At 44.5% G+C, this 26,015-nt stretch overlaps 1 long non-coding RNA gene across 1 annotated transcript; it reads left to right on the top strand.

Moving 5' to 3' along the window:
* The first annotated feature begins 7,407 nt into the window (after positions 1-7,407).
* On the top strand, positions 7,408-9,879 carry LOC146041876 (uncharacterized). Its single transcript, XR_014463644.1, has 3 exons — positions 7,408-7,470; positions 9,467-9,579; positions 9,743-9,879. It is a non-coding gene; the product is annotated as an uncharacterized LOC146041876 (long non-coding RNA).
* Positions 9,880-26,015: the final 16,136 nt, after the last annotated feature.

Genomic DNA, 26,015 nt, shown 5'->3' with positions numbered 1-26,015 from the left:
AGCCCCAGAGGTGTGGCTGTGTTCCCACCATTTGGTCATTTTCTTCTTGAGGTTGGTTTTGAAGTCATGCCACCTGCAACCAAAGTTTACATATTACTACATGTCACTCCTGATGTTTGATGTAGCAGCCATTGCAATCTGCTACAGATTACAACATGTGCTTCATTCCACATAACTTACATTATGTTAAACTGTAAAACCAACCCTTAGAAGATACATTCACACTCACCCTACAATAACTATAGACTAAGTGACATGGCAATCATGTCTGTTGCTCCTAGCAATGTGACCGACCATTTACCAACTCCGTCTAACATCTATTAAAAACATTACTGGTCTTGTTCTGCTCAACTGTAACACACTTGAACTTGCCTCTTCTTCACATGCTCCGCCTCACGAACTTGTGGAGCTACCGCATTAATCTCCACAGTTATGTCCTCCCAAATCTTCCATCTCCTTGTGTGTGTCAACCTCTCCTGTGGACACTCTATCCAATCCCGTGCATGGGGTACCAGTATGGCAAGCTCCTGCGGTTCGAATGCCATGTTCCTGCTGCTTGGTTCCTCTGTTGGCCTCTTTCGGCCATGGCCACGGCCACCAGTCGCTGTACTTGAAGTGCTGGCCAGGCTACTCTGTTGGGAAGCCACCTGCTGTGTTCCCAATGATTCTGCTGAGGCAGAAGATGGCCCAGCTGCAGATTGGGCATCTGTAGATTGGCCTGATGTTGATGGGCCAGCTGCCTGCTCACCTCTCAATGGCAGGTCTCTGGTGAGGGGCACATAGGAGGTGCTGGAGTCCAGGCAAGCCAGTAGGCCCTGACATTCCTGTTCTCCCTCTGATTGAGAATCAGACATGTTTGCAACACCATTTTGTTTTTCTAGCACACCTTTATATACAATTTTCTGTCATTGGCGTACATCAGCCACACCCTGAGTTCTTTGCGGCAGCGTTCCGTACGGCAGCGTACACCGTCCGGTGCTTAGGCCACGTCCATACCAGCGGACAAACAAAAGTCCAAAACCAGGCATACTTTCTAAGTCTGATTTTGTACTTATTGGCAGATTTGAACACCAATAACTTTGGCCAGACATAAAATCTATATGTGAATGTTCATTTGTACTGTGCACTTGTTTGGTATGTACAACAAATGACACTAATTCATTCCATATATTCATCCTGTCCACAACTCATGCATTAGTAATCACTGCTTGCATCCAAATCACATGTGATAGGCCTATAATTATTGCCTTGATGCTAGGTACATAAATGGCACCATGGGAAAGGGAAAAGGTAAAGCACTGTTTTGTATGTTAGTGGTGTATTGCTTTCTGACCACTAAGGCTGACTAATGTAGTACCTTGTACAGATATGTGTAACTGTATATTGTGGCACACTATTTCACCTGTTGTTTTCTGCCATGTTTGGTGATTACATTGGTTTTCAAACTTCTTTCACCCTGTCTGTTTGGAATATACTAAGTACTGCAAAGGTTTGCGCAGCGATGCCAACCTACAGCAAGTGTTGTTTGGCTATGCAATGTTTTAGCCGTTTGTTGTGGCGCATACACGCTGTTAATGTTAAAATGATCAATAAAGTTATTATAAAATTTCACTGTGAACAACCAATTACAGGACATGATTGGTTGTATTGTGCCATTGCTAAGATGGCGGCCTATGGCAGAGCAGCCCCTTTTTCTGATGCGGAGCTCAGGACACTGGTCTCCGTTATGGAGAGAAGGCTGGGCCATGCAGGGCCATTCATTACCAACAGGCAGAAGCGTAATGGTTATGCCGCGGCCCGCCGCCGCATATTCGCACGCACCCAGGTGCTGATCATGAGTTTAACATGCCATACACTATATGTGTGCTACTTCCTGTTTGACATCCAGTCATGTGGATATAATATGTAATTCTATAGGATTATTGATTGTGATGCATACAATGGCCCAGATGTCACATCATAACTGGCATGTTACAGGCTGTGTTTGATAAAAGTCAGTAAGGAGCTGATTGGCTGGACATTTATCTCTACTTATCACCCTTGCATTTATTGCTTGTTAAGGCTTAATACATCTGCCACAATGACCCCTAATTGGCACTAATGTTTATTTTCTCCAACACAGCACAGGATCGAGCACGACAGGCCCGGGAGGAGGCAGAGGCGGGGCAGGCCCGGGAGGAGGTGACGGAGGAGATGGTGGAGGAGGAAGTGGAGGCGGCGGAGGTGCCGGAGGAAGTGGAGGAAGTGGAGGAAGTGGAGGAGGTGGCGGAGGAAGTGGAGGAGGAGGTGGTGGCGGTGGAGGAGTCCAGGGATGAAGAGGAGGAGGTGGAGCCGGAGGAGGCCTGTGAGGTGGTGCAGGCGGCAGAAAGTGGTATGTATACATAATGCATCATTATTCATTTTTTCGACTACTATTTGCTATGTATTTCAATGATGGTGATTCAATTGTGTTTTACAATAGTATAAAGTCATAAAACAAACTGGGTACCAACTGGGTACCAACAGACACACTTAGGGGTTAGATAGGGTGTCAAAGTCATCCCTTTCATCCTGGACGCATGTTAATTACACAGGTTCTGGGGATGGCTTTCAGCACGATTTGAACTGCCACTGAACCTGTGTACTTAATCTGTATCCTGGATTAAAGGGATGACGTGCTCATCTAAGGGTTACATGTCCCTGCTGCAAGCGTACAATCTGTAGCCTCATATAGGTGAATAGAGTTTACAGTTTATTGATATTTCTAAACTAGATTAAGTATGGCATAAATGGAGTATGGACAGGCATGGCTTAGAATGGAGTCACAAGTGGTCAGTGCCCCTGGGCCCTCCTCTAGCTAGACACCCCCTGTGGTTTGCATGTATTTTTGCCAACATAATTGTTGGTTGATTTTGTGTTAATAATGATTTTGTGCATGGGAGTGGGTTAGTGCTGCAGCTTCACCTACCTGGCATTATGACAATGATTTATGGAGCAGACCATCAGCAGCCAAGCCATCCATGATTGCACAAATGTACTGTGCATTCCTGAGAGTTGACTAAGTCCCATGCCACGTTGCATCAGAGAACAGACACTGAGCGGTTTTTGATGAGTTGTTCTTGGTGGAGCTCATTACATGTTTCTCATAGCTTAGTCATGGGTGGGTTGGGATTCAGAAGGAGCACTGTGACTGAGGTGTTCTACAGAGTAAAGGGTAGAGGGACAAAAACAGGCTTTCCATTTAGTATGTATGCATGTATGTATAGATGTATGTGTCATATATATTTATATATGTCTCTATATATATATATATATATATATATATATATATATATATATATATATATACACACGTCACCTTGCATTTATTAGATTTATGTATGACTATGTTAAATGTATTCATGATTATCATTACTAATTTTACCCCCTTTAACATACCCACAGATGAGCCTACCCAAGCAGATGAGGGTGTACGTGGGGCCCTCCTGAGACTCCGGGAACACCTGCACCTGGTCCTGGCCGATCTGCAGGACCTTACTGACCTGATGCTTTGAGGGTTTTTTTCACACTTTTTTAGGTTAAATTATTTTGTTTAAAAAATAAATTGTTGATTACAGTTAGAAGTTGTCTGTGTGTTTTTTTTATATTAAACAGTATATGTGTAAATTGTTTAGAATATTTTTAAGTAGCAAAAGGTACATACTGTATATAGATGTATGTTATTGTAGTGTGCAGATCCTTGCAATACACAAATGTACTATAATTGTAGAGCAATTAACATTATCCAAACAACAAAATACACACACACACACACACACACTGTGTTTATACCTGTTGTTGAGTTTCCTTTAGTATGTGTTAGTAATAATTAGCACATTGTAGAATATTGCATTTCACGTGCAATTATGATATAATATGCATACATAAAACCTAGATAAAGGGGTGACAATGAATATATAGCACTTCACATGATGTAAGGGTTAATGTCTGCAATGAATGTGGTAGTAATGTGTTTAAGTATCTATTAGGATTTAATTGATTTTAATTCCAAACAAACCCTTTTAAATGAGGTTGCCTAATTGCATAAGTGGGTCATGTGACCGATTTTGGAGTTCAGATAATAGTGGTGAGTTTTGCGAAAATACACCGCATCGGTGTGTACGGCCAGGTTCCCGTCCGTTCTGACGTGGTAAGACCGTGCAAATGCTGTAAGACCATGCAGAATATGTGTGTGTCCACCGCACACGCAAGGTTTGGATGTCGTCCGTAAACATGCCCTGTTCTTCTAGTGGGAGTCCGTCCGTATGCGGAGGTCCGGTGGGCGTTTCTTCGTACGATGTCCGCACAGCGTGGCGTGCGGACCGCTCCGAAAGAATTCAGAAATGTACGCACCAACCTGAATAACCTCCATAGTGCGGTTTTTAGTCATGAAAATGTGCGATTTTCAGTCAGGAAAAATGTGCGCAATTTCAGACATGTGCGATTTTGTTTAAAAAAAGTGTGGGGGGGGGGGAAATGGCGTGGGGTCCCCTCCTGAGCATAACCAGCCCCGGGCTCAAAGAGCCGGTCCTGGTTTCATAAAATCACAGGGACAAACAAGTTGGGGTTCCCTTGATTTTAAAAAACCAGCACCAGGCTCAAGGGCCGGTCCTTGTTCCCAAAATACAGGGGACAAAATGAGTAGGGGTCCCTCGTATTTCAAGAACCAGCACCGGGCCACACCAGGCAGCAGGGTAATGCCACAGCCGGGGGGAGACTTTTTATACAAGTCCCCCCGGCCAAAGCATTCTCCCCCTGACCGGTCAGCATGGGCAGGGGTCCTGGGGAAGTGAGGACCCCCCAAAGAAGGGGTCCCTCACCCTCCAGAACTTACCTGCCCATGCTAAAGCCCGGGGCTGTCCTCGATGCCCCTTGGCATTGGGCATCAAGCTGATTAAAGTGTAAAAAAAAAGTAAAAACTATTGTCAAGCCAGCACCACATGCAGGGACTACAAGTCCCAGCATGCGGGGCAATAAAGGGCCTGCTGGGACTAGTAGTCCCCCAGAAGTACAAATAGTAAAAAAAAAAAACACAGTTACAGTAAAACTTTATAACATACAGAGCTCATACATTCACTCACCTGCCTTGATTGAAGATCGGTCCCCTTGTCCAGTAGAATCCATGGGGTTGTAACTGTGGAAGCAAATTATACTCACCACATTCATCTTCGGGACTTCTCCGGACCCCTGCAACGCTCTCCGTTATCTGGGGGAGGGTTTGTTTACATCTGTAGCTCCAACATGGGATTTTAAACAGTTTTTTTGAGCCGACATGTGCCGACAGGCGGTATTTCATGTCCTACCATCCACTAGGGCTTGGTGGGAGAATAAAATAGTGTGCCGAGCGTATCGAGGTACCGATCCCGAAGCATGGCAAGCGCAGCGGGTCATGCAGGGGGACGCGGTGCACTTAAAACTGTGTCCCTGTCGACTGTGTCGACATTCGGGTAAAAAAACAGTAACAATAAAACCTAACCCATGTCAATCTAAAGCATGTGTCAACCTTGTTCCATGTCGACCTAGACACCTGTCAACCTTGACCCATGTCGACCTAGACACCTGTTGACCTTCCAGTATGTCGACCAAACGGTGTCAACCTAATGACTTTTGACCAACAAGTTATAACCCCGGAATGGGTATCTGGGGTGAGATTTAATAGGATGAGAGATCCAGAAAGTGAGAGATTTGGGAAGAAATCTCCAGTTTTTTTAAAGGGGCAATCATTTACACTGCAAAATCAAACTGGTTTTGCAGTGTAAATGATTGCCGCTTTAAAAAAACTGGAGATTTCTTCCCAAATCTCTCACTTTCTGAATATCTCATCCTATTAAATCTCACACATTGGGTGACATTTATTAGAGATCGATGTTGGGTTTTTGGCGATTTTTATCGCAAAAACTGCCGTTTTTTCATTTTTTTCCCAAATCGACTACTTAATGGGTGGCGATTTGCGGCATAAATCACACTTATTGCCGCTAATTCGCAGTTTCTGAAGTGGTGATTTACAACATCGCATCCAGATGTTTTCCCATTGAAAAAGATACAAATCGCTAATTTAATGTCTGCCGCATTTGGAAATCGGCAGCAAAATGCAATTTTTTCCCAAAAAAAAAATAGACCAAGTAGAGGGTGGCGATTTGCTCAAAATCGCCAGCGTATGAGCGTAGAAAAGGTTAAATCTCTCACAGGTGACCCACATAGCACTTTGGAGGAGCTACGCAGGAGGGATAATGCTGCCCACCAGATCCAGGTACCCCGACCACTCCGTGCTTCTTGTCGGTACCGTGCTAGGGTGTACCTGGACTCCCTCTCTGATCAGCAAGTGGTGGACATGTTTAGGTTGAACCGACAGAACCTGTTGAACTTATATGAGCAGGTGAGAGATGATTTGGACCCTTGTGGGGGGGCCAACTATGCAGTGTCTGGGCTGCAGAAATTAATGTGTGTCCTCCACTTGTTTGCCACAGGCTCCACTCAGTCTGTGAGCTCATGGGCCTTGGGGGTGTCACAAGCCACTTTATCTAAACATTTTTCTCAAGTGTTAAATGCATTAAAGAAGCTGTGGCGCACATATATCACATTCCCACGTTGTGAGTCCGAGTGGCAGGACCTGAAGGTGGCATTCTATCGGCTCTCAGCATTTCCAAATGTGCTGGGAGCCATAGACTGCACCCACATTGGGATTCGGGCCCCGCACGTGAGGGAGCATGTCTATGTAAATCGCAGGGGCAGACATTCTCTCAATGTGCAGGTGGTCTGCGATGCCAACCTCAGAATTCTCAGTGTGGTTGCAGGCTATCCCGGGAACTGCTATGATGCCTATATCCTGCGGCACTCAGCTCTCTGGGACCGTTTCCACATGATATGTGACCACACAAATCCCTTTACATGTTAGGTGACTCAGGATATGGGTGTCATTCGTGGCTCATGACACCTCTGCGGAACCCACAAAGCCCTGCACAGCACCGCTACAATGCTGCACATATTGCTACCCGCAATGTAGTGGAACGCACCTTTGGGGTGCTGAAAAGCAGATTTCGGTGTTTGGACAGGTCAGCAGGTACACTGCTATACCACCCTGCCAAAGTGGTTTTGGTTGTCCAGGCTTGCTGCATGCTGCATAACATAGCTTTGGGTCAACCAAATTATGTAGATGTGGCCACTGCAGCAGTCGTGCAGGAAGCTCAAACTACTGATGTTGTAGTGCGAAGTACACGGAGGGGGGATGTGGTTCGTACACAGATGATCCTTCAGCATTTCACAGGTAATTTTTGTGTGTACAATGAATAGTAAAGGGGAACCTGTAACACACATACATTGTTAACATTACATTTTTCCCTGTCCATGTTAATTGCCCAGAAGCAGACCAACAATAATGGCCGACACCTGCAAGCTACCCCACCACAGCATACTTTATGCCTGGCAACATGATAACACCTATAACAATGTCAAGTAAGTACTGTACTTTTCTGTGTGTAAAAATGTTTGCAAATACAAATTAACATAGGCTGAATGGATGGAGGTGACATGGATCATTGATCTGAGGTGGTTGAAATGTAGCAAAACAAGTGGCGGCTACATACAGTATGCAATTCCCAATGCTTATCCCCTTCAAATGTGACTATTTCCTTAAAATTCCATGACAAATAAGCACACACAACCCAAAGTCCCGTGGCTGCTAAAATGTGACTAGTTGACAATACATAATAGAACAGTGTGGGTGCAAATAAATTTTACTTGCTGAAACATTTAGGCATAGCCCATACCATATAAAAAATTTACATGAACATTCACTGCATGAGTGAAAGAAAAAAAGAAAGAACATGATACACATGTAAATGCAACAACATTAATCATTTTTGACTACAGGCCGGGTATTAGCACCCTTACCACTAGTGGCACCACCACCCCTTGTACGGACACTACGCCGTGGGGGAGTAGTGGGGGACCCACTCCTGGGTGTGGAGGACACACTACTACTTTGGGTAGATGTGGTTTGGTGCTGACCTAACAAACTAGTTGCACTGAGGCTGAGTTGCGTTTGTAGGGACATCAACGCAGTTGTTTGCCCATTAATAGCTTGGGTCTGTTCAACCATATTGGCATTTAGTGCTCTAAAATGAAGTAGTTTGGCCCTGAATGGCTTGGCCAATTTCTGATAAGCGTGTGTCTAAAGGGCCCTACATACGCAGAGATGTGTGCCAGAGATACATAACAGGAGATTCAGCACAAGAGATTTCACTCTTGTGGCTCATTTCAGACAATGAGCCACATACAGAGAGATTTGTGTCAGAGATTCATAATGGGAGATTCAGCACGGTAGATTTCAAATCTGTCACGACTGTCATGCCATCAAACTGCACTATATATATATATATATATATACATATATATATATACACATATATATATATATATATATATATATATATATATATATATATATATATATATATATATATAATGAAACAATAAATGGATACTGGCTGCTGAAAATAAATATGTCATTAGTGGAACAGTGACTTCCCCCCAAAACATTTCATAGTTGGTAGTCTCCCCCATAAAAAGTTTTAATCGTTGGTGGTATAGTGTGGCATCCCCCTCTCCCCTCAACCGTTGGTGGCACAGTGTAAAAAAAATAGTATATACTTACCAACTCCGGTGTCTTCCAGCGTCGCGTCCTCTCACTGCAGCTTCCATCTGACTGCAGAGGGCGGGCGCGGCGCCCGGCAGGTCCAGGAAGCGTCTCTTCAGCTGGGCTCCGGCGGCGAGGCTTCTAGGTCGGCGGTAGCGGGGCTTCCAGGCGGCGGCAGCGGGGCTTCCAGGCGGCGGCAGCGGGGCTTCCAGGCGGCGGCAGTGGGGCTTCAAGGTCGGCGGCAGCGGGGCTTCAGCTGGGCAGCGTGCTCCGGCATGACAGTCGCTCAGATGGCCCTGCTCATCCCCGCGCCACACATGCGGGAGATGAGCAGGAGCTTCTGAGCGACTGTTATGAATTGACTGACCGGGCCATTCTGAATCTTGTGCAGATTCAGAACAGCGGGGGCGCGCATGTAAATCGCTGTGTGGGCTATATACACAGCGATTTACATGCATTTTCAGGCATTTTCTGAGCGATTTAGTAAAATCGCTCAGAAAGTGCCTGAAAATTGTGCTGTGTGTGGGGCCCTTAATGTGGAGACCAGACGAATTTGTGTCCCTACATTAGCACGCACACTTTGAGAAATTCGTCTCATTTCCAGAGCTATGTTACGCACATACCCCTTAATGGTTTCTAGTTGGGTGGTCTCCACCTCCATAAAAGCTATTTGTTTCCCCTTGAAAAGATGGATGGATTGCGCCAACTCCTCCGCACTAGTGGGGGTGTTGGTGGCTGCAATGATTGGGGGCTGCTGCCTATGTGACTGCGTATAGGGGGCCTCATTGACTGGGTGTGCTTGGTTTTGTGCAGGTTCCAACGATGGCACCGTCTCAAGGATGATTTCACTCATGTCGTCCATATTTTGCATGGGATCCGTAGGTTCAGGCATCGGTTGTGAAGGTCCTACAAATGAGAAAAGAGTGGTAAGTATGCTATGCAGATTGGTGTATGGTGGGTCATGTTACCTTAGTTGGAATGGTGAGGTGTTGCTCATGCATTATGCATTGGCACAGGCTACTGTGGTGGGGCCAGCCATGTGTGAAATGTGCAATGTGTTTGTGTAACAGTATGATATCTCACCTGCAGACTGGACAGTGTGAACAATCAGATGTGGCTGATGTTGCTCAACAGCAGGCTGGGACTCCAGAGATGGAGCTGTTTGAAAGAAGAATACATTTTCCATAATGATCATTTGCACCTAACTGGCACTTTTTCAAATATGCTGATAAAAAATTTACCAAAATCAAACATTTTTACTCTGATAAAGGAATGTGATGACTTTGAACTGAAGTGGGTATTTCAGTATTATGACTGTGAACGATATTTTTAATCCACTTGCTAATAACAGGAAAGACCAGCAGATTACACATGTAAAAGTGACTGTAAAGTGCTTTTCCAACTACCCAGAGGATTGATATGGATTAACAATCAAGTAGTAGTAGTAGTAGTAGTACGTTTATTTATAAGGCGCCGCAAAGTGTCCGCAGCGCCGTATATAGCAAACAAAAAAATTACGAGGTAACGTACAGGGTTTGTTGAAAAATACAGTATAAATAGGGGTATAGCTGGTAGAACTAAAATCAGCATCAGTTCAGAAGTAGGTGTCAAAATTGTCGAGGAGACTGGAGATGAAGTAGAGGAAGGGAAGAACAGGACAGGAGCACAGGTGAGGTAAAGAGGTAGGGTGAGTACGTGAGGAAGGAGGGCCCTACTCATAAGAGTTAACATACTAAAAATAGGTGGGTGGACGAATGAAAAACAATAGGATAAGTAGGAACGGAGGGGAATGGAGGCAGGATAAGAGGATCAAAAGAGGTTAGGAGGAGGGATAGGCTAGTCGAAAAAAGTGGGTTTTGAGGGAGCGCTTGAAGGAGGTAAGGGAATCAGAAAGCCTGATGGGTGGCGGGAGGTTGTTCCAGTGCAGGGGGGCAGCGCGAGAGAAGTCTTGGACACGGGAGTGGGAGGAGGTGATTAGGTGAGAGGTCAGTCGGCGGTCAGTGATGGAGCGAAGAGGACGGGATGGAGTGTGGATAGAGATCAGTGAAGAGAGGTAAGGAGCGGTGGAGGAGGAGAGAGCCTTGTAGGTGGTGGTGAGGAGTTTAAAGAGAACTCGGAAAGGAATGGGGAGCCAGTGAAGAGATAGACAGAGGGGGGAGGCGGAGGTAGAGCGGCGGGAGAGGAAGATGAGCCTAGCAGCAGCGTTGAGAATGGATTGGAGAGGTGCGAGGTGGGTGAGAGGTAGCCCAGAGAGAAGGATGTTGCAGTAGTCAAGGCGGGAGATGACAAGAGAGTGAATGAGAATTTTGGTCGCGTCAGTGGAGAGGAATGGTCTGATGCGTGAGATGTTGCGTAGGTGAAAGCGGCAAGACTGTGAGAGAGCACGAATGTGGGGGGTGAAAGTGAGGGAGGAGTCAATGATGACACTGAGGCAGCGCGTTTGGTCGGTGGAGGTGATCTCGGTTTCACCAATACTGATGGAGATAGTGGGAGAAGAGGGGATATTCGGGGGATGGAAGATTAGAAGTTCAGTTTTAGCCATGTTTAGCTTCAGGAAGCGTTGGGTCATCCAGGCTGAGATGGCCGTGAGGCATTCAGAGACCTTGGACAGGAGTGATGGGGATAGGTCGGGGGAAGAGAGATAGATTAGGGTATCATCAGCATAAAGGTGGTAATGAAAACCATAGGAGCTGATGAGGGTGCCCAGAGAGGTGGTGTAGAGAGAGAAGAGGAGAGGGCCAAGGACAGACCCTTGGGGAACACCGACTGGCTGTGGGGTAGTAGGAGAGGAGGAGCTCGGAGTGAAGACGGAGAAGGAGCGATCGGAGAGGTATGAGGTGAACCAGGAGAATACCGTGCCAGTGATGCCAAAGGAGCGGAGGGTGTTGAGCAGGAGAGGGTGGTCAACAGTGTCAAAGGCAGCCGACAGATCAAGCTGGATGAGGATAGAGAAGAGGCCTTTGGATTTAGCCGATATTAGATAGTTAGTGACTTTGGTCAGGGCAGTTTCAGTGGAATGTAAAGGGCGGAACCCGGATTGGAGGGGGTCGAGAATGGAGTTAGCAGTAAGGTGGCTTAGGAGACGATTATAGGTCAGACGTTCTAGGAGCTTGGAGGCAAAAGGGAGGAGGGAGATGGGCCTGTAGTTGGATGGAGAGTTGGGGTCCAGATTTGTTTTTTTGAGAATTGGGGAGACAAGAGCGTGTTTGAAGGAGGAAGGGAAGATCCCAGAGGATAGGGAAAGATTAAAGAGGTGAGCCAGGTGAGAGCAGACTGACGGACTGAGACGACGGATAATATTGGAGGGGATAGGATCGAGCGGGCAGGTGGAGGGAGAAGCGGATTGAAGGATAGAGTGGACTTCAGCAGCAGTGGTGGGGTAAAATGAGGACAGGGGTTGGAAGGAGGGGAGTGGGGATGTAGGAGGGGAGGGGGAGTGGGAGAGGGGGAAGCAGTGAGGGAGAAGGAGATGAGGTGATGGTCAGAAAGAGGAAAAGCCGAGATAGTGTAGTCAGTAAGGGAACAAGAGCGAGAGAAGACGAGATCGAGGGAGTGTCCTTGGATGTGGGTGGGAGAGGTAGTCCACTGAGATAGGCCAAGAGAGGAGCAGAGAGAGAGGAGTTTGGAGGTACCAGGATCAGCGGGGTTATCCAAGGGGATGTTAAAGTCACCAAGAATGACAGATGGCAGGTCAGAGGAGAGGAAGTGTGGGAGCCAGGCGGCGAAGTTGTCAAGAAATTGGGAGATAGGGCCAGGGGGGCGGTAGATTGCAGCAACACGGAGGTGGTAGGGGTAGTATAGACGGATAGAGTGAAACTCAAAGGAGGAGAAAAGGAGAGAGGGTTCAGGGTGAATGACACTGTGGGTGCATGAGGCTGAGAGGAGAAAACCCACGCCGCCACCTTGGCGACCGTCCGGCCTGGGAGTGTGAGAGAAAGAGAGGCCACCGTGGGAGAGAGCAGCCGGAGAGACAGAATCAGAGGTGGAGAGCCAGGTCTCGGTGATAGCAAGGAGGTGGAATGCTCTAGAGATGAATAGGTCATGGATGGCAGGGAGTTTGTTGCAGATGGATCTGGCGTTCCATAGTGCACAGGAAAGAGGGGGGTGGGTTGTGTATTTATGTGGATAAGGTTTTTGGGATTGCAGAAGCGAGGGGGGGTTGTTGGGAGGGTGGGGGTGCGGGGGCGAGTGGTCAGGATAGGTATGGGATGGGAGGGGGGAGGAGCAGTTGGAGAAAGTGAAGTTGAGAGATTAACAGCCATGAGGAACCGAAGGTGAGAGGGTAGGTTAGTGAAATCAGACAGAGGGATTTGGGAGGACAGACAGCGTCTGTAGTAGATTTGCGAGGATGTGGTAGAAAACAGAGTGAGAGAGAAGGTAACAGGCAAGGAACTACTGTCAGAGAAGAGACAAGTGGGTAAAATCAGGTTGATTGAGTAATCCAATTAAGTATGAAACAGCAACAAGTGAGAGGATGAAGGGAACAGAGAAGGTCAGAAGTGAGGCAAATGTGAGCAGGTGTGAAGAGGGAAACAAAGTGCAATAAATGTGTGGCAAAGATAAGAGAAGATAATAGTGAATGAGTACACTGCAGCCCTACAGTGATTAGGACAGCACACATTAATTGGATCTGTGGAACTACATAACCCAGCAAAATGCACAGTCCATTATTTAGCAATGCAACCTAGCAAAATGTGATTTTGCTGGGATATGTAGTTCCACACACAGCAATCTTTTGGACACATAAAGCATACCACCATAATAGCATGCGCACATGACATAGCAAAATGTTAAATTGACATGTGTGGACACTTACCAGTTGGCGGTGGAGTGGGGGGCCTGTCTGTGTCGGCAATGTGGATGCCGGGAAGCACCTCCGGTGGGATGATTCGGCGTAGCAGCCTCTCATAGGCCTTAAAGCGGACTTCCTGCCTAGGGCCACCTCCTGTGCGACAGGCCTCTTTCTTCTCCAGGGCAAGCTTGGCTTTGAGGAGGCGCTTGATGTCATTATATCGTTTTTTGACGTTGCGCACACTCCTCTTGTGTGTGCTGACTGCATTTACCGCGGAGGTGATATTGTCCCACATCCCCTTCTTTCTTGCCACACTTGTGCGGTGATGGTGAGGACCAAGTAGGCGGTCATACAGGGGCAAGAGTGCACGCACCAGGGCCATATTCTCCTCATATGAGAACCTGACTTTCCTCCCACTAGCTGTACGAGCTGCATCATCCTCCTCCTCCTCCTCCACATTTTCAGCCTCACCCTCTTCCTCCTCCTCCTCCTGTCCTGCTTCTTCCCCCAGCACCTCCAAGTCTGCTTCATTTGCCTCCTGCACAGGCCAGTCCACCTCTGAAAAATCACCCTCTTGCAGCTCCTCCTCTGTGTGCCTGGCACTCTGTTCCTCCTTTGAGGACACATGGCTTGTGCCTGCTTCCTCCTCATCCTCCATAGCCACCTGCTCAGCTTCCACCATGTGGCCTCTCCCTGGCGCAGTTCTTGCTGGGAGCATGCTGGCTCTCCCTGTCCTGCCTCTGGCAGTGCTGCCTCTCACTCCCCTACCTCTACCAGTGGTTGGGGTATTTGGGCCCAAGCTGGCTGTCCCTCTGCCTCCTCTGCACCTTATGACTGCTCCTCTCCATCTCAAACGCCTTACTCCCTTTCAAAGGGTAAAATGGCGTCTGCGCCCCTTTATATAGGGGGTGTGATGCATATTGCAAGGGACTAAGGTGGGCCAATAGGGATGCGGTCAATTTGCCGGCGGTCGGGATCCCGGCGTTCAGAATCCCGACACCGGAATCCCGAAACTTTCTCCCTCGGTGGGTGTCCACCACACCCATAGAGGGAGAATAAAATAGCATGCCGAGCGTAGCGAGTCACCGGGCCCGCTGCGTGGCGAGCGCAGCGAGCCCGCAAGGGGGGGCGATCCACGTCCCCCCCATGTCGGGATTTCGGCGGTCGGGATTCCAGTGTCGGGATTCTGACCGCCGGGATTCCGACCGCCGGCATTACGTATCGGATCCGGCCAATAGGTTAGCATGTTGTATGGGCTGATCAGGTGTATTGGTGTAAATCGCATTCCGGTTGGCCGCAAATACGCACAGGACCTAACCCGGAAATCGCACTTTATGGCGTATTACATCGACTCAATTCGCACCATATAGCCATCTATCGCCATCTGTCACACTTTTCATGCGGCATTACGCCAGCCATTCAATACGCGATTTCTGGAAAAAAATGCAATTTAAAAAAACGGCGATACAGGGCGATTTGAGCAAAAATCGCATTTTCCGAAAAACGGTAAACACAATAAATCTCGCCCTATATGTTTTAGCTCCAGAAGAGGCATCCGAGCTCTCAGGTGGATTAAGCTGCAGCAGTAGCCTGTCCTCTCTACCTCTCATTAATGTCCCCCCCCCCCCCCTTTTTTGGTAACCAGGTCCAGCCCTTGAGCCTGGTGCTGGTTTTAGAAATACAAGGGTACCACTTTTTTTTTGTTGTCTCCCTGAATTTCTAAAACTAGACTGTAAGCTCCTTGGATCAGGGTCCTCTTCCCTCCTGTTCTCACAGCCCTCTTCTTGCATTTCAATTACAGCTCTCTTACTATCATCTATACCCGCATCTCTTCTCACTTGTGTTCATTCATCTCTACCACTAACAACTTGCCCCTGATTACATGCAGACATCTCCTCTTCTTCCTTACATCTCAGCTGTATTGTGTACTAAGAATTGTGCTGCTAATTGTTACATGTGCTCTGTTTTAGTTCTTCAGTTAATGTTACAGTATGTTTAGTTCTATGTACCCTATATTGTTCTTATACAGTATGTGCTATATGTACGGCGCTGCGTACCACTTGTGGCACAGAATAATAATAAGCCCCGGCATGGGGGACCTCACACTGATTTTTTTTTATTAATTATTTATTCTATTATTTTTACACTGAGAAGCCGGCATGGATCCATGCAGGCTTCAGTCATATACAAATGAAAAAGATGGTAAATTTGACATTTGTGTTTACTGGTGAATTCATATTCAAATTCACCCATACAAATGATAGTAAATTTGTCAATACCGTTGAAATGAATGGAGATTTAAGGCCGTATTCTGAACATCTGAAAAATATGACCGTAAAAAATAGAATTCGTATACATTACATCCTTCGTAAATTATTTGATGTGTAAAGTACATATGTATTTTAACATCGAATGGGTATGAATACAACCAATCATACCCATTCAATCTTAGTAAATTTCCCCCATAGTATCGTTTACAACATTAGTAAGGCTAAACCAAGCCATCATTTACAAGAAACAAAGTATACGTTTTTTTTAAATGAATAAAGCAATAAAAGGATGGGTTTTTAGGTAATGCTTTTACTCTTTGCATCATGCACATTTACCCCGAAACACATTGAAACCCATTATAAGAGGACCACATCATTCTTATGCTGCCCATACACGCTGCGATCCCGGCGTGCGTTGTGTGCTTAAATAGCATCCATAACATCGCATTGCATGCCTTGTGCATGCAATGCAATGCGATGTGATGAAAAGCAAGTACAAAAAGTATGTGCAGCACATACTTTTTGTACTGTGCGATGAGGTGCCACGGGAGCGCGCAACTCAAAGCACACATCGCACCGCCGGGAAACGCAACGTGTATGGGCGGCTTTAGAAGATCAAAATGTGGGCATGACCTCTTTCGTGCACATGGTGGCCAATGGGGTGCAATTAGCAAACTAACATACTGTACCTGCGCATTGCTCAGTTTGCAATTTTCCTGTGTTGCTACTGTATTTAAAATATTGGATGAATAAATTCCAACACTGTAGCTAGTTTAGTAGCCTAAAATGAATTTTTAACAAAATAGTTTTATAGTTTACATTGAACAGAAGCATGTAGGGATGAAAATCTTCCAATAGTGATTTTGATTTCTTCCTGGATGTTATTTCTGGTAGCATTGCTATTTCCACCTATTTATTAACTTCCCTTTAGTTGTATACACACAATGTGATTTGAGCATCCGGTGATGACTATAGAGTCAACATGGGCAGTACGGATTGTGTAATGGTTCGCATTACTGCCTTACAGCACTGAGGTCATGGGTTCAATTTCCACTTTGGCCCTAACTGTGCAGAGTTTGTATATTCTCCCTGTACTAGTGTTGGTTTTCTCTGGGTACTCCGATTTCCTCCCACAATCGGTTAATTGGCTGCTAACAAAATGAACCCTAGAATGTCTGTGTGTGTGTGTACATGTGGTATGGAATATAGATTGTAAGCTCCACTGGGGCAGAGACTGATGTGAATGTTCAAATATTCTCTGTAAAGCGCTGTGGAATATGTGTGCGCTATATAAGAAACTGTTATTAAATAAATAAATAATAGTCAAAGAAGTCAGAAGAAAAGTGAGCAGAAATTGCATAGTGTGTATACAGTTTGCAATGCTGATGTTCTTTTCTTGCGATCCCGTGGGATCGGCATCACAAGAAAAAATAGACTGCGCAGGCAAGATAATTTTGAGTAGATTGTATACAGTCTAGTGTTTTGGTATAAGCAAAATCTCAAGTAAATACAGTTTAGTCAGTATTGTATGGTTCTGAGCTCTGGAGAGTTCAAGGGAAATCGCATAGTCAAAATCATACACAACCAAAATTTCACTTAGTGTATGCACCTTTAGTTTATGGTCAGTGCAACTCTAACAAGTCTATTTATAATTCATGGATCAATGGGTAAGTTCCTAATCACTGTATATTGTAGCGATGTCCCCCCCCCCCCCAAAAAAAAAAACATTTTTTATTCCTGTAACTATTATGCCCTTTTGTCACCTTCATTCACACTGTAACTGTATTCTTTGACACCAAATTTTTATATCTTGCCATCATAAGGAACTGCACATACAGTAACTGATTTGCATCTCTAGTGTCAATATGCCACCATGGGACTCCAGAAGAGTAAGCAATATATGGGTGCAGTGTGTGCGTTGTGGGCCCCCCTGGATCCACATCGCCCACGGACCATATTCTTTCTTGTGATATGAACTTCCCTTTTTATCTCATTCATTCTTGCATTGCAAGACCTTACAGCTGACCTATGCATTGCTGGAGTGAGAGGAAGAATATGAGAGAGACAGAAAGATAGAGAATGTGAAAGAAACCAAGTGAGTGAGTGATAGAGACGGATTAGTATCATTTCTTTAAAAAAATAAATTGATAATTGTCCTCCACATTGACAGAAAACCGATGTACATTTTGTATGTCTCATTCTGGTAATATAGATGGAGGGGGTCATGTAGGTGTGCACACTGGGAACACAGAGCTTCCTCTCATGATAGAGGTTATTGTAATGAAGTCTGCTACATGTTTCCTATATTATTGTTAAAGCCCCGGAATCCTTAGAAAATGAAAGATTTCATAGAAAATACATTCGGAGAAAGCGGTAAGCCTGCAGCACTGCTGTGATTGCTGAATAAATCATGAGCTCCTTCAGTTGATACATTTTTGAGGGCAGCATGTTTATGTGTGTTTATACTTTAAGAGAGGAGGAGGCCCCTGTGCAGCCTCCACTCCGGCCACCTCCTCTCTCCCGAACCCCACGCAGACTCTAATGCACATGAGTAGAACTCTGAAAAAAATAAAAGACGTTACAGCCATTTTCTGGGCAATTCAGTCAGCGCTGCTGCCTTCATTGCGTGCCTCTGCAGGGGTAAGTATTAAACAATGGGTGCAGTGTGCACCCTCTTGGACTCAGGGGCCCTTGTGCACTGCGCATATTGCACCCAAATGCAAACCAAACTGTACTAAACCCAGTCAAACACAAAATGTAGCACCATGACCTGGGAGTGAGCTGAGGGCGTTCCTGGCCATTACATGTGAGCATAATACAATGGTCTCACATTTAAAGCTGTGATGCATTAAAAAGCTGTAATCAGAAGGTTGAATATGTCTCCTTTAAATTACCCTGTTTGGCCATGTGAAATGTTGCATTCAACAACAGTGACTTGACAGTTACTGACTATAGCTTTAATGAAAGGTCTTCTAGACTTACGGTAACTCCAGACTGCTGATTTTTCTTTTGGTCATCAAAGGAAACTTTGCCTGTGAGTTTTAGAATCACCACACTCCTGCTTTGCAGGTAAGCTGTGTGACGTCTTCTATCACAGCCCCAGGTCTTATTATGTGTTGAAAATTTGACACTAAAAATATCCTTATGTTTTTACAGTTGATCAATTGCACTGTAGAAGTTATATAATGCTGTATACCGGACACAATGCTACCTATACAGTTTTTTTTTCTGAGCTTCTATACATAATATTTGCTTGGAAAATTTTAATAATTTTTTTTATTAATGGAAAAAAAAGGACATTAAACATGTTTTGTAATAAAAATGTATATTGTGATATAGCCCACCTAGTTGTTTGTGATATGATCAAGTGCACCCACTCAGCATTAAATGGTCTCTGGAAATCATATTCAAATGCAGGGAGCACGGGAGACCCAAAGAAGGGGCTCATCTTGCCCGAAATCTCCACATGGCCCACTGAACTCTTGCTCCTTCCTATGATCTAAGTAAGCTTAATTTCAATGCTGCTGTCTGCACGGCCTCCTTATGTAACAGATTCCTACTTAATTCATATACTACATTCTCATGAACATTGGTTCACCTCACAATATGGCTGCCTACATGTGTGGGCACTAGAAACACTTTAAGTATGTCCTGTTTCCTAGTGCCATATCACTGGTGTCTGCTCTAGAAATAAATGGGTTAAATCATCAGTCTGTTGTGTTTGTCTTTGTATCCTTAAATCCCCTTTGTCTCCTAAAATAGATCTTGCTAGCCTTTGAACTTATTTATGGTATTTCCTTCATTAAACAGCTAACGTTTTCAATATGCTTTCAACTACATGTTCTATTTGCTTTTAGCCTTCCAATTTATGTCAGCGAACAGAACATCTTTTCTGTTATCTTTAGATTACAAAGACCTTTCATGGTTTTAAATGTGTGTATCAAAGAGAATCGGCTGCTTTATCTTTAATACAGGAATTATCCAAGACTGGAGGGAGTTGCACTATACAAGTGACTTCACGTGTCACAACCTCATTGTGAGTCATTGACATGTGGTACTATTCCATGCAGAGAACAGTATACCCCCGCCTAAGATATTTGGCGAAAGTGAAGCTAACATTATTAAAGGGGAATGGTCATTTGTTTTATAAACAGTATATACAGTAGAAAGGAGTTTGTGATTAATACAATTAGTATTCATCTGTATCAGTTATGTAGATTTATATCATAGTTGCCTATGCTCACACATCTTACAGAAGACTCCTGTTTCAGTCATAAATCTCCTGCAGCCCAGCATGAGACTTCTAATCATCTCCTGGACCTCTAATCTCTTTTTCAGATTCGTAACAAAGAGGGGAGGAAAAAGGGAGGGCAGGCGGAGGAAGCAGGGGTTTTGTGGGCGCACCCATAGAATGCAGGCATGCGGATGCCTGCTTGGGGTGGCATCGACATGGGACATCACATAATGTCAGCTCCAGCCCAAATTAGGCCATCTACGGCCAGGATAGAAGTCAGTCTAGACCGACTTTTATCTAGGAACAGTAGAAAAATGATTAGATGGTGAGCGACCATCGAATGATTTTTCACCCGTGCGGAAGCATGCAAAGGCATATGTTAGCGTACCCCTTCCCTCACATGCTAATGAGGGAATTTGCACAGCATGGGAAGGGGGCATAATGCAAATATAATAATAATCCTTTAAATGCACTCCCAAATATGCAGATAGAGGGAGTTGTAACTGGGTAGTCAGCTTTTTACTTTGCAATGCTAAAAAAAATTTGATGAGGAGAAGGAATTGCAGTATTTCTATAGACAGCTGAAATGTTATTGGCGTGACAAGATGCAGTTTATTAAAAGAATGGTGGAGCGCTAGTTGTAAATTGGATCAATTAGGTATTACAATAGTTCATAGCATTTTATTGATAAAAATGAATTATTAATAGTAATAATATGAAAATAATATAATATAAAAGTAGTAATAATTACAACAAGTGTATTATACAATACTATGCTAATAAATGGACATTCAAAGGTTGTATACTTATTTTGTGGAGTCCCGCTTGTTCTTGTAAAGCTCTGTAGAATAACAATTACTCAGTTCCCCGGTATGGATCCGTGTATGGTGGTATTGAGGGAGTCCATAAACCTTGCAGGATTTTGTATAACGATGGAGCTTTTGCAGTCCTCAAATTATAGAGGCATTCCAACGATGTTGCGATATTTGTAATCGACAATATGCAGGTGGTGGTATCCCAAAATTGATGAAGACTTGCAGGAGAGTTTCTGGACAAAGACCCAGGGGGAGACAAATAGAGCTGGTTTGGTGTGGGGATTCCAATAGCAACCTTAGGAGTCCAACAGCTTTGAAAAATATCAGGTGCTTCCTGACATGATTCATCGTCCACTGACAACTTTATCAAGTTGTATGACAATCATACATTACCAGGGAAGTTTTGGAACAGAGCATGTTCTCCCTCATGGAGAGGGTCAGGTAGGTAATTATGGAATAGACACTGTGCAATACTTCATTGTAAAGTTAAATCGTGTTCACCATTCCCAACAGGTGGTAGAACGCATGCTGTTCTTATAAATATGGAATCTGACAATACTTTGAAATTTTTTTTTAATATTGTGATGGAAGAGACACCAGACGTCTGAAGTGGACTTCCAGAACAGTCAAAAGGAGTCTCTCAAAAAGGAAATGGGATCCGTTCCATATTTTGTGACAACCTTGAAAATGCCTACAGCAGACTTTAGAAAACCACACAAAGACAACAGGAACCATTTTATCTGCTGTAGTTTGGTTTGGATAGAAAACCAGTAAGGGTCTCGGGGGGTGAATGTGAGAAGAGGGCAGGTCCCATCCACGAATGCCAGTCCAGGACTTGTGGGTTCTGCAGCCAGGAGGGCTGAGTAATTGTGCACTTGTGGGAAATCTAGAAAAGACTGAAGGTGCTGAGGTTGCTGACTAGCAGCCAAAAACTAGGGTCTGTAAGGAGGGCTAGTGTCAGGGGCCTGGAAGACTGTGTATGCCCAAAAGAGACTTAAGTATCTGTGATTCCTGGAAGGACACATTCCCACTGAGGCAGGATGCTACATGCATTGGTGACTATAACCCAGTACATTGAATTGTGAATGTTTATTGGTAGAGCTGTTCACACCATAGGGAAAAACAGCTTGTTTCATTGTCTGTAGCATGTATGCTTTTTTTATAACCACATGATGGCTGTGTGATGTTAACCTCCAGTAAGTTGTTGTTGTGATGTGAACAACTTTGTGTAGAAAAGAACCTTTGATTTAGTAAAACTGTTTTGTTTTCACAATATACCGTGGTGTCAGTATTGTTACTTAATCCTAGAAATACTGTTACAATATACAGTATAATATGTTTACCAATTAAATATATGTATTCTAAATGGGCAGAAAGGACAATGTAACATAACATAGTAATTAAGGCTGAAAAAAGACGTTAGTCCATCGAGTTCAACCTAGTGTTCATTCTAGCACCCGCCATCTTTGAAAACCCATGCAGTGCCTCTTCCATCGCTGTTTGCTGTGGCGTTTCTAGCACATGTCTGGTTTGCATATCAGTGCTCATATACAGACCACGCAGTGCTAGAAGCACTACAGCAGACAGCGACACCCCAGGCAGGGAAGAGGAACTGTATGGGTTTTCAAAGACAGTGGGTGCTAGAATGATCACTTTAAACCTATCTAACTTGTAACTACTGACTTGAGTAAGTCATATCTAAAGGATTCCCTTAGTGGCCAAAAATCTATCCAGTTTTGATTTAAATTCATTAACAGTAGTTGTTGTGATCACCCCCACCGGCAATGAGTTCCAGAATTTTACTGCTTTAATGGTGAAGAATCCTCTTCTTAATTCAGTACGGAATTTATTCTGTACTGAATTAAGATGTAATGTTAGCAGTACTGCATTACAAACTTGGCATCATGGGTTTCATTCCCTCAATGGCCATTACCATGCAGAGTTTGCATATTCTTCCCGTGCTAGTGTAGGTTTCCTCCCACAAAGTGTACAGGTAGGTTTATTGGCTCCCAGCAAAGATTAACACTAGGAAGGAAATACATGCTGTAAACTCCACTGGGGCACGAACTGATGTGAATGGCAAATATTATCTGTAAAGCTCTGTGGAATATGTGTGCATTATATAAATAACTGGTAATAATAATCATTTACTAGTTATTACATTCACTTGTTCCATGCTGTTTGGTCAGTTGCTGAAAATAAGTAACATAAGGGGCCTGATAGCTTATTGTTTCTTGCTTTTGTTACCCTCTGCTGTTGGGTTTTGTAGAATACTTTATCTTTTAGAAGAATGGATACTCATTTTGTAAACAAGACCCAAATCTGATTATTATAATATCGTCCAAATGCAATGAGGCCAAGTTGCACTGCACATGTATTATGATGGTTTTGAGATGGAGGTCGCAGTCGGAATTTATTTGTAAAATGGTTGACAGTCTGGGACCATTTGGAGCTGGGAAAAACAGATTGTAACCCTTTTTGGGGGCACATCTCAGCCTGCGATCTCATACACAGCCGCAATAGATCTGGCATATTACTGCCAGGATACAGTCACTAGATAGACATGGAGGAAGGTTGACACAAGCATTAGGTTGACAGTCAAAAGGTTGACATGGGGTTTTTTACTTATTTTGGGAACCGACATGTGCCAACAGGCGGCATTTCATGCCCTACCATCAGTCATGTTGACCTTCATGCATGCCGACCTAGTTGCTATCTATCCACTGATCCCATTTCTTACTGCCAGAGGTCATGACTTGTGGCCATAGGACTACTCGAAATTTTCATAATTATTTGATCTACAACTGCTGATTTGTCTTTGCATCTCAGCTGCTGCGACTCACAAAACTGTTGCTGGGCATCGCAAGACAAAACCAGATGGCTGCAGCATTATTATTCATCTCTGAAACAAGCCCAAAGTAATTAGAATGACAGGACAAGCCAAAACATAAATGGCGCTGAAAGAAATGTCGTGCATACACAGTATAATTATTTGGTGAATCTGCTGGATATTAGTGGACTGCGCAGATAATTGTAGCATGTATGAGCAACGACTGAAAACTAATCTGTCTGTTACAAATGCTGAAAAATGTCTGAAAGACTTGATGATTAGTCCGCCGCATCGGGCAGTGCATGCACTGCCATGACTGATTGCCCTACATTCCTTTACAGCAGGGATGGGGAACCTTTGCCCCCCCCCCCCCCCAGCTGTTGTTGAACTACACATCCCAGTATACCCTGCTGCAGGTTTGCTATGTGGCCATGCTAAAATTGTTTAAGGGCATGCTGGGATATGTAGTTTAACAGCTGGAGGGCCATACAGTACACTGTGAAATATATCACAGCGTATGGTCACAATATCTGATGATTTCAGCTAAGGTCTGTCAGACTAAGAAATATTAATAACTTAATTTCTTCTTACTATTACAGTCTTCAACCACCAACCTACTGCAAAGGATGTAGTTGCCATAATGACGGTCAAAATGCCAGTTCTGTCACCAGTCAGAATCCCAATACTTAGCATCAGGAACATAAGTATGTTGGGCACAGTTCGGTTTAGGCTGCATTTGGGTTGTGTTAAGCACTGGGGATAAGGGTTACACACTGGTTGGGAAGGGTTAGGCTGAAGGAGAGGAGGGTTAGGGTAAGAAGGTGGGTAAGCATGCTTACTAAAATGTGTTGGGATTCGTATCATTGGGATTCGGACCATTGGCATCTGGTCAGGTTCCCTTAACCAACCCTCACCTTATATCTACATCTGTCCTGTCACAGAACGGACACTACCGCTTCTTCCCAACCTATATCTTATATATGGCCATGTACCGTCCTCATATTTATTTACCCAAAGCATTTTGCATATATGTACTGCTCATTCCCAACCATGGTAACCTTGTAGTGCATCCAAGAGGGCTGCCTCTTCTTGTACTCTCTTGGCTATGAGATAGAATCCATGGATTGCTGGGCTGTGAAGAGCGATCCGATCCCCTTGCCTAATGTTCCACTTCCATCGGTCACTAATTATTGGTATATATAAATCAATTGTACTAGTCAATTAACACATGCGTTCCAGATAGAAAATCTAGAAAACATGCAATTGGAGGATACCAGGAAGACTAGGTTAGAAACCCTAACCTTGAGGGGTAAATTTACTAAAGCTTCTAAAAGTAAAAGTGGGGATGCCCTTAGCAACCAATCAGATTCTAGCTATAATTTTTTTATTATGTCCTAGAAAATGATAGACAAAATCCGATTGGTTACTATGGGCAGGGGCACCGACAGGTCAGCCAGGCCTCTATAAAATGGTGGGGGACAAGGCCTCCCAGAGGGTGTGTGGCCAAGCCTCCTTGAAAAAAATAAATGAGCGGGTAAGAGAGGACAGGCTGCCACTGCAGCTGTCTCTCTCCCCAGCTCAGCACATGGCACTGAGCAGCGTGCTAAGCTGGGGAGAGAGGCTGTGCTTTGGTAGCAGCCTGTCCCCTCTGCCTGGCTCCCCGCAATGGGCCTCTCAACACCATTGACTATGGGCAACATCTCCATTTTTTTACTTTTAGCAGGTTTAGTAAATGTACTGCTTAGTTTATTCTTATTTAACCCTCCTAATGTACCTGCGCAGTCTAAAAAGAAAAAAAATGTTATCCCTTCACTTCTGGGTATGGAATCGATAGAGCTAATGCATGACAGAGCAAACAGTCATTTCTGCATACCTCCAAACTTTCTGTCCACTCAAGGAGAGACATCAGCCTGAAATTAGGGGGCGTGGCCAGAGCCAGATTAAGGTCTAAATGGGCCTGGAGCTGAAAATGATCAAGGGCCTATTATGCGCAATATTAGGGGTTGTGGCCAACACCTAATAATGTGGAGGGCGTGACCAGTGTTCTGTTTGGGTGGTCTGCTCATGGGTGTGTCTCTATTTGTGTAACTACTAATTATGTTGTGTAACTAATTATATATGCCTGGAAAAGGCAGGGGGCTGACATAAGAAAAATGCAGGGAGATATATTGGCGGGTGCACTCGCAGGATGCCGATGTCCTAATATACTTGCGGGGTGAGGTTATGAATAAAAAACTGAAAGTCGAAACTTGGTAGACAACATTTCAGCACCTTTTATGTGGTCACCTAAGTTTACCACACCATATACCCCTTATACAAATCATGCAACACAATAGTAACCCTGGTACTTATATGTTAGTTGGGCGCCCACTATAGTTAGTACGCTCATACCCCCACTATCCATGTCGGCATAGAGTTAAT

The sequence above is a fragment of the Crinia signifera genome, chromosome 19 (genome assembly GCF_055691185.1).
Source record: "Crinia signifera chromosome 19, ASM5569118v1, whole genome shotgun sequence".
Lineage (NCBI taxonomy): Eukaryota > Metazoa > Chordata > Amphibia > Anura > Myobatrachidae > Crinia > Crinia signifera.
Note: the sequence above shows the minus strand (reverse complement) of the source record. Positions and strands in the feature narration are given on the sequence as shown.